Genomic DNA, 7,656 nt, shown 5'->3' on the forward strand with positions numbered 1-7,656 from the left:
TGGTGGAATCTTCCATACCTATTTGTTTGCCCTCTCACCCTCTGAACAGATGTAGTTCTTAAAAGATTACCATCTCAAGCACACATTTGTCAAAGGCTCCTGCTCTCTCACTGCCCCCACTTCTAGGATTCTCCTTGAGTGGCAGTCACATCACAGCTATGCTGAGTTTTCTATCTAATGGTTCTCTAGTTACTAATTAGATCATCATGTAAAAACATTTGTGTTGGGGCATCTGGGTGGCTCAGTCTGTTAAGCATCTGACTTTGGCTCAGGTCATGATCTCATGGTTTGTGAGTTCAAACCCAGCACTGGGCTCGCTGATGTCAGTGCAGAGCCTGCTTTGGATCCTCTGTCTCCCTCTCTGCTCCTCCCCTGCTCATGTACACCTGCACTCTCTCTCTTTCTCAAAAATGAAATTTTTTTTAATGTTTTTACTTATTTTTGAAGGAGAGAGAGACAGAGCATGAGTGGGGGAGGGGGAGAGAGAGAGAGAGGGAGACACAGAATCTGAAGCAGGCTCCAGGCTCTGAGCTGTCAGCACAGAGCCTAATGCAGGACTCAAACTCACGAACTGTGAGATCATGACCTGAGCCAAAGTCAGATGCTTAACCAACTGAGCCACCCAGGTGTTCAGAGTGTCTGCTGTCATTTGGCATCCCATTTGTGCTTGCCCTTCAGCATCACTCCATGTTTCAAGCATGGTCACTAAGTGACCCAAGTGGTCAGCATTATCTGCAGTGCTCCAAACAACCTTACCTGACTCCAGATGAGTCAGGTGTTCTTGTCCTTGAACTTCAGCGGAAACAGGCATGGAGGGACATGGTGATTCATCTGCTTAATTGGTGGGCATCTGTGGTTCCCTTGCTTCCCCTCCAGTGCTTTTTACCTTGGCATTGTGCTGTCAGTTTGCCCATCCCCTGAGATTAGTTGGGCTGTGGTGGAAGGTCAGTTTAGATGAGTCGTTTAAACATTTGGATTGCCTCTCTGCTGCTTAGAAAGTGCCCTGAATGCAGGCTTCACTACTGAGCATTTGAGGTGTGTGCTGAACAAAACTGCACACCATGGAGCCTGCCCCCAAAGCCCTGTGTCATGTGTTTACCATTCGGGCTCTGTAAGTCTTAATCCACTTCATCCTCAATACCAGCTTAGTATGAAGTGCTTCTAATAATAGCGGCAGATGAGCATACACAATACCTGTCATCTTGAAGGTGCTTTAGAAAACTATGTGCAGGTGTTTCTGTGTTTGTCTGGTCATAACTTTAACTTTGCATCTGGAACTATATGTGCATGATGACCTACACGGAAATATTTAGTAACTGGGAAGTCATGTGGTTATACCTGAGAGGTCCAGTAGAGAATTTAACTAGGCCCAGCTAACCCCATTAGACACATCACCTGCCATGAACTTGCATTTCTAGGAGAATGGAAAACGGGCCTTTACTAAGCTTGCTTTAAGAATCTTTTGGTTTCCATGGAGTTTAGAACTATAATGGTCTAGCAGGTGCAGAGGGAAGCCAGCTGTGAAAGGGTTAATAGGTCAGGCAGCCTAAGGGCTAATATTAGAAACTCATAAACTCATCATTTGTTGGACTTACAGAAATGAAAGCTGGTAGGAAAAAGGAAGGAGAGAACGAAGGACAGCGAGACATAGAGTTAAAATCTCATTGTTCGTCTTTCAGGAAAGGGGCCATTTAAAGTATTGATTGAAGAGATCCCGAGGCCAGTGGGTTCTCAGGGGGTGAGGAAAGTAAACAAGACAATTTGCTGGCAAAGAAAATGCAGCTGAACTGCTATGCGATCCAGGAGGGCTGGGAGGCGCTTTAGCCCTCCTCATTCTGCAGATGACATGCGGTTCTTTGCCCAGAGGCCCCCTTCAAGTATGAAAGGCTGAGACAGAAGTAGTGGGGTCTGCAGAAGAAGGATGATGACACAGAGAGACGAAAAGGGAATCTGAGATGAACTAGTTACTTCAAGTTCCTGAAACGGAAATATACATAACATATTAAAAATATAAACATATGCAATATTTAAACATCTGTGACCCTTCCAGGGGAAAATTCCGATTCAATGATTTCACTCCATGAATAAATCCACGTTGTCACTTATTTTGATAAATAAAAATTTTATTCAAGTCTATTTAAGAACCTTTTCCTGTTTTACATCCCCACTGGTTTGAAGACTTATGTAAAACCGGTTCTCTGCAGCTGCTTCTCATTTTGATCTCCACACTATGACAATTCAGTTGCTAGTCAATCACAGAAAGAGGACAAATCTTTTGACAAGGGGCCTAAAGGTAGAAAGCCATTGTAACGTTTACTATACAAGTCATACTTCTGGAGGGGAATATGCATGGTATCAAAAGAATTGCAGTAGGTAGGGCGGTTTCAGGTTTCACTTCCTTCTTCAGCTGTAATTTTAGAGGAGTGCCAACGCTAAGTCATAAAACCAGAATTACACACTAAATTGTACTCACAGGCTTGGCTATGATTACACGGGTTTCTGGAGTGACTAAATATTTTCATTGACTTTAAGTGGCTAAATTGTGTATTTCTTTTTTTTTTTTTCCTTCAGATTTATATTATGGAAAATTTTAAACATCAGAAAAGTGGAAGGAATACTAAAGTGAACACCCATGTACCTTCTTTGTAGATTCAGGAATAGTTAATATTTTGCTGTATTTGTTTTTTCTTTCTCTGAACTTTATATATATTTATACCCTTTGAAATTAAGTTGTAGTTATCATGACATTTTACTCCTAAATACCACACCAACCTTGGCACTTATCATACCATTAGAAAGTGAGAATTTTTGAATAGGTAAAGTCAAGTTTTGTTTAGAAAAGGTGGGCAAGGGGCACCTGGCTGGCTCAGTAGGTCCAACTTCGGCTCAGGTCATGATCTCGCGGTTCGTGAGTTTGAGCCCCACTCAGGCTCTGTGCTGACAGCTCGGAGCCTGGAGCCTGCTTCAGACTGTTTCTCCTTGTCTTTCTGTCCCTACCCCGCTCAAGCTCTGTCTCTCTCTCTTTCTCTCTCAAAAATAAATAAACTCTAAAAAATTTAAAAAGAAAAAAGAAAAGGTGGACAAGATGAATTGTCAGCATAGCTTCTTCTGGTAATGGAGGTTTCTACCACTTAGCTAATTCTCACATTGATTTTCTGATACATGGTACCGTTTTATGAAGCATGCATAATAAATTCCTTCTTGCTAGTTCTTGTTTCAATAATTTCAGAAGAGACAAAGAAAATCCATTTTAAGTCTGTAATGTCCATTTTCTTCATTGTTTACTTCAAAAACATCTTTATTACAATGTTCTCTTGTACACTCTAGAAGACAGAACTTGCTTTTTTCCTCCCAACATAGCAAGTACTACTAGAATTATTTTGTAATATGTATTTGAGTCTGCTAAGGAGAGAGATATCTTTAAAAGATCTCTTTTAAGTTAAGATCTTTCATTATTTTTCTTGTGACTTGAATCATCTTCCAAGGTGGAAGATGTTAAACATCACATTAATACTTGCTGGTGATTGCAAAACATTACTGTATGCTACATCATGATAATGGTTATCGTCTCCAGAAAAATAATTATATTCCTTTAGTGTACTCATAAATATCTCTGCAATTTTTAACTGGTATTTTGTTCCCAGCCCATCTAGTACACAAGTTCAGATCATAGTACCAATTAATCAGTGGCTAGATTATAGAAGATAGAAAGTATTCATTAGGAAGCTCCAGGTGTCCTGTCTTTGTTTCAGAACATACCAGAGAATTTAGTTCAAAGTTCTGAAAAAATAGTTGTAAAAATTTTTTGACAGATGAGATATGAACTTAATGAACCAGCTACAGAACAACACTCTCTACTATGTCAAAGTACTCTCTGGAACTTTTCTATCAACCCGCTCTCCCTCACAACATGTCAACATGTGGCACCTGTGACAAATCCTCAACGATAATGATTTAAAATTGGACAAAAGCTATTGTAATTGGATAATAATAATATGTAAAATGGAGTAAGAGCCAGCTGTTTTAGGTAAAAAAGAAGTTAAGCTTAGTATTAAGCACTCCAGAGACTGGCTCTGTATCATGTGTCTTGCTGCAATTCATGTAGACAGTCCAGTCCAGGGGTTCTCAAAGTTCAGGGTGCCTAAGGATGACTAAATGCCTGTCAAAATGCATCTTCCTTGGGGCGCCTGTGTGGCTCAGTTAAGTGTCTGACTCTTGGTTTCAGTTCAAATCATGATCTTGCAGTTTGCAGGATCAAATCCGGTGTTGGGCTCTGTGCTGACAGTGCAGAGCTTGCTTGGGATTCTCTCTGCCCCTCCCCCCACCAAAAAAAAAATGGGGGCACCTGGGTAGCTCAGTCAGTTAAGCCTCCAACTCTTGACTTTGGCTTATGTCATCATCTCACAGTTTGTGAATTAGAGCCCCATGTCAGGCTCTCTGCTGTCAGCACAGAGCCTGCTTAGGATTCTCTCTCTCCCTCTCTCTGCCCCTCCCTGGCTCGTGCATGTGCTTTCTGTCTCTCTCTCTCTCTCTCTCTCTCTCAAAATAAATAAATAGGGGCATCTGGGTGGCTCAGTTGATTAAGTGTCAGACTTCAGCGCAGGTCATGATCTCACAGTTTGTGAGTTTGAGCTCCATGTCTGCTCCAGGCTGACAGTACAGAGCCTACTTGGGATTCTCTCTCTCCCTCTCTCTCTGCTCCTCCCCCACTGTGCTTTCTGTCTCTCTCAAAATAAATACATTTTAAAAAATCAAAATAAACATTAAAAATTAATTAATTAACATAAAACAAAAACAAAATGCTGATTCATTGCTGATCTTAGAGGCTCTGATTTGGCAGATAAAGAGTGGAGCCCAGGCATCTGCATTCTGTTCAGTTCCCCACATGATTATGATGCAGACCATAATGGAACATGCTTTGACTTATATTGTTACCAGCAACTAAGATGCCAAGAGGGTGGGTCATTGCTAAGCCTGATCCATTATGTATGAGCTGACTTAATGCTTGTCTTTGCTGGTTGACCAGTACTAATGGTCTCCATTGCATCCAAGATCAGTCACTGCTCAGAAGGAACAAAGGACTGGTATGCTGTAACTAACAATCATTGTGTGAGCTGACTCTGAAAAGGATACTTTGTTCTCCTGTCAGCTCTGAAGCAAACTTTTATGACAGGACACCAGCCCAGCAGTATTTAAACAAAATTCTGTGTGTTTGTGTATGTATGTATGTGTGTGCATATGCATGGGCACAGCTACTGGACCCAAAATTAGTATTTCAAGGGTCTACCCTACACTCCTGATTTAGCTCCTCTATAATGTGGCATATGCACTCATAAAAATCACTGTGCTATGCACAACAGTGCAAGAGAAATGAAAGGGTTTATGGGAAAAGATGGGATCAGAGAGACAACATTACAGAACTTCATCAATGACACATTAAACAAAAAAGTATAGGAACCTAATAAAAATGCTAGCACAGTTTTACACATGCTAAATGGTTAAAAAATTCATAAGTAGCCTCATAACTTAAGAAATTCATAGGCAGCCAAAACAGAGGATGGAGAATGGAGAAAAAGAAGTTTTCTGGAGAAAAGAAATGGAGAATGGAGAAAAGAAGGTTTCTGCTGTGCCAGAAACCATTAAGAAAAAGTATTACAGTGCTGAAGATCAAGCACCTGAGAAAAATGCTCAAAAGATGCTTCCCAAGGCAAGGATGAAGCTTATCTATGAAAAAGCTAAGCGCCAGAATAGGGAAGAAGTAAGATTCGAATTGTGAGGATTGGGCAAGAGATGCAAACAACTTCTATGTAATGTGGAACCGAAGTGGGCATTTGTTTTCAGGATCAGAGATATCAGCGGTGTGAGCCCAAAAATCCAAAAGGTGTTGACACTTTATCTTTGTCAGTTCTTCAGTGGAACCTTTGTTAAGCTCAGCAAGGCTTCAGTTAACATCTGAGGATGGTGGAGCCATATACTGCATGGGGTACCCAAACCCGAGATCAGTAAATAAATTGATCTGCCAGCATAGTCATGGCAAAATCAACAAAAAGTCAATTGTGCTGACAGATAACACTTTGATTGCTCAAACTCTTGGGGAAAAGGGCATCGTCTACATGGAGGGTCTTATTCATGAGGTCTGTCCTGTTGGAAAATATTTCAGAGAAGCAAACAACTTCCTGCAGCCCTTCCAATTATCTTCTCCCCGAGGAAGAATGAAGAAAAAGATCACCGATATTGTAGAAGGTAGAGATGGTGACCAACAGGGAAGACCAGATTAACAGACGTGTTAGAAGGATGAACTAAGGTGTCTCCCATGATTATTTTTATAATCTGTTCAGTTAATAAACAGTGACCACTTCCAAGTTAGAAAAAAAAAGGGAAATTCATAAATAATAAAGTAAACATGGCACTTTATCTTAAAAAGACTTCAATGAGGACGTGAATGTTGAAAGGGTAGCAGCTTGTGACTCACCGTAAAGGGGTAGGAAGGTAGGTTATGTAAAGTCAGAGGAAAAATTTAACACCAGACTTAGATGGGACAACATAACACACGGAGCGCACAGAGTTAGCTGGTAGACCATTAAGCATCTGTGTGCATGTGCATATGCGTTTTGAGTGTCCCACACCGCTGGGTTCAGCTGAGCCAAGTTTTCTGTTTTCATCCAGTTTCTCACTCATAAGACCTCACTTTACATAGGCAAGGGTAAATGCGCACCATCCTCATATTGTTTCCTACCATATGAATCACCCTGGACCATATTTGTGTTTTCAAGGCAAGCATTATTGCAGAACTGACTCTGCCTGTAAGGAGTTCACATCAAAAGTAATAGTTTCAAGTTGTCAAGACTCTGCCAGTAGTAAGGAGGTCATTAGTGGCACATAGGGCCTGATGTCTAAGAGGCTTTGGGAACTGAAAATATGAAGGTTGAGGTAGTGGTGTTCCCTTCTACTTTCTGGGCTGTCCACGTGGTCATGAAAGATAGCTTAGAGCTATTATCTCAGAGTCTCATGGGTGTTATCTTTTTCCATATTTTCATAGACTAACCTAGACTAACAATTACCCAAGGGTTTAGGATATCTAGGTATAAAAAATAAAAAACATTAGAGTAGGTTTCAGAGGATTCACATTTTATGCTTAGCTTTGCAAGCTATCTGACTGAAAGCAAGGCCCTTTATTTCTCTTGGATTCATTTCCTCATCTGAAAAAAAAAACTAAACTGCATTTTCTTTCTCAAAGTTCCTTCCTGGCTCCAATATCTTTTGACTCTGAGACCTTCTATGTTGATTAAATGTAGAGAAAATGAACACTTCTTGACCTCTTCAGAACACACCACGTGGCTCAGCAATATTTTTTTTCTCATCCCAGGTTGTCTTCCTTGGTCATTTCCCAAAGTGAAAAATTCCAAATGGTTATGCCCCTCCATCCTCCACCAACAGGTGGAATTTACTGAGGCAGATTGAGTCTGAGCTTATAAAACTTGTTTATTTATTTTGTTAACAGTTTTATTGAAGTAAAATGGATATGCAATAAGCTGTACATATTTAGAGTATACAATTTGGAAAGTTTTGACATATGCATACATCCATGAAACCACCCCTACTACCATCAAGATAAGGAAGCTATCCAACACCTCCAGCTATTTGCTCATGCCCCTT

General features: G+C 40.6%; 1 pseudogene; it reads left to right on the forward strand.

Annotated features, from left to right (window-relative positions):
* Positions 1 to 5,614: 5,614 nt before the first annotated feature.
* LOC109246418 (60S ribosomal protein L7-like) lies at positions 5,615 to 6,303 on the forward strand (annotated as a pseudogene).
* The last annotated feature ends 1,353 nt before the right edge of the window (positions 6,304 to 7,656 follow it).

This window comes from Panthera pardus, unplaced genomic scaffold, assembly GCF_024362965.1.
Source record: "Panthera pardus isolate Hobbes unplaced genomic scaffold, ASM2436296v1 HiC_scaffold_2, whole genome shotgun sequence".
NCBI lineage: Eukaryota > Metazoa > Chordata > Mammalia > Carnivora > Felidae > Panthera > Panthera pardus.